This window comes from Phyllostomus hastatus, unplaced genomic scaffold (assembly GCF_019186645.2).
Source record: "Phyllostomus hastatus isolate PE091 unplaced genomic scaffold, TTU_PhHast_1.1 phas_contig_38, whole genome shotgun sequence".
In the NCBI taxonomy this organism is placed as follows: Eukaryota; Metazoa; Chordata; class Mammalia; order Chiroptera; family Phyllostomidae; genus Phyllostomus; species Phyllostomus hastatus.
This window is the reverse complement of record NW_025333869.1, coordinates 18,027,902-18,030,309: the sequence shown is the minus strand read 5'-3', so window position 1 is coordinate 18,030,309 and position 2,408 is coordinate 18,027,902.

The window sequence follows — 2,408 nt, the reverse complement described above, 5'->3', positions numbered from 1 at the left end:
TATCAAAAATAACTTTTTTTCACCAATAAAGGTTTAATTTAGATCTTTAAAGAAATAATTTCCAGGTTTCTTTTTAACATGTTACTGCTTCCCTCTACCTTCTTGAACATATGGAATACAGTTATAATGACTGTTTTAATATCCTTGTCTGTTTTTATTAATCTTTTCCTCCTCATTATGGGTCTTATATTTCTGCTTCTCCAGATACCTAACTTTTATTGGACGCCAGACATTTTAACTGAAGTACTGAACATTTTTTTGTATTCCTATAAATATTCTTAAGTTTTGTTCAGGAAGGCAGATAAGTTCTTTGGAAAGTTTTATTCTTTTGTGGCTTCCTTTTGAGCTTTGTTAGAAGAGACCAGAACACATTAGTCAAGGACTGATTCTGTCCCCCTGCATAGCCCAGTTCATTCTAAGGGCTCTCCCCTGTTTGTTACCAGGCTTTGCATTGTGGCTGGTGGGGATGCACACTGTTTCTGGCCCCTGTGAGCTCTGGGCTTTGGTCTTGCTGGTGTCTTTTTGAAGTCTCTTCACCAGCTGTAGGTGATTTCCTCCCACATGTGCCCATCAGTTCCCAGCTGAGCAGTGGAGGGAACTGTGAGCACATGCCTAGAGCCCTCTCTCTGGATCTCCCTCCTCTCTGGGCCTTTCCCTATTCTTGGCTCTTCTATCTTCTTTCCCATACTCTGATCTGCAAAGTCTACCAAACCTCTGCCTTCCTAAATTCCCAACTCTGCCTCTGTGACGCTGGGCTCTGTGGCTTTCCCTTCCCTGCACGGTGACCTGTAAACTCTGTCCCGGCAGGACATCTGCAACTGTAGGGCTCACCTCATCGGTTTTCCTTTTCTCAAGAATTCCTGCTCTGTGCTGCCACGTCCAATGTCTGCAAACCATTGTATCATACATTTTGTCCATCAATTTAGTTGTTAAAACAGGAGGGTAAATCCAATCTCTTTTATGACATCTTAGCCCAAGTAGAAATCTCCTTCTGTATTGTTTCAGTGTTTACAAGGAGAATACATTCTTTTATTACTTGGCATACACTGTCTTCACAGGGTTGGGGGAGACAGATGTAGATGCCCCCATTCCCCTCCTAGGGAGAGCAGCCAGCCCGGAGGTCCTCAGGGAGCACCAGAAGAGGAAGACAGGTCAGACCTCAGTCTTCCCTCAGAGGCAGCCTCACTCCTGAGGGGCGGCAGGCCTTCTGGGTCTGAACAGGCTGCAGTGCAGACTGTTCTCTCCACAGCTGTCCAAGTGCTCATAGGGCTCCAGCCCTCACACAAGTCTTTGGGCTCACAAACCCCCTCCCCGCACCAGCCCCCAAACTGTATGGACAACCCTGGGCAGCCTGTAGGCTCTGCCAACCCAATAGGAATCACAGATCAGAGGAATTGCCAGGGTGAGGAATTCTGGATGAAGCCCAATGCCCTAGTGTGTGAATGGGGAAACTGAGGCCCGGGGGGCCCAATCATGTCATCAAAGACCTGAGACTTGACAGGCCTGAGCCCTGTCAAGTTAGACCCTGGCTTTCCTGGCTCCAGATCTTCCTACTGCACTAAAGAAAAAAGTAATTTAAAAAAAAAAGAGATTGACTTTTAAAAACAACAATGCTTCATTAGAGAATTGGCAAATACGTTTCTCAACAGAGGAATACAACTGGCTGTTAGACAAATGAGGGAGATTTTTTTGCTAACAGGGAAAGATAATGAAAAAGCAGGTCGCCAAACAGCATGTCAAGTGTAACCCTGTTAACACACACAAGGCTTGTCTGGAAAAAGTCCAGCCATTGTTGATATAATGAGAGCAGTCTGGCATCGATGTAATCTGGCAGCCAAGGAGAGTGGACTGGAATGTGCATGTGTGAACAGTGACAACTTCACTGTACTAGTCAGTGGGGGTGGTGGATGCCATTGAGTGAGCATGTGTGTACTGTGTGGCCACTGCACTCAAAATGACTGAGCCAGTAGAGCAACAAATCTGCATCAGATTTTGCATTAAGCTTGAACATTCCTAGGCAGAAACTATCCAGATGATTCAGAAGCCTGCAGTTATAGGTAATTGGTGATTGGCAGCTTCATCATGACAACATGCCCACTCATGCATCACATCTTATGCAGAGTTTTTTGGCGAAACATCAAATCACCCAGGTGACTCAGCCCCCCACAGCCTAGATTTGGTGCCCTTTGACTTCTGGCTTTTCCCAAAACTAAAATCACTTTTGAAAGGGAAGAGATTTCAGGTTGACAATGATATTCAGGAAAATACAACAGGACAGCTGATGGTGATTGGGAGAACTGTGTGAGGTCCCAAGGTGCCTACTTTGAGGGGACTGAGACGTCATTGCCCTATTTACAGTGGTTATTTTATCTTGTATCTTGTTCAATAAGTGCCTTTATTTTGCACAT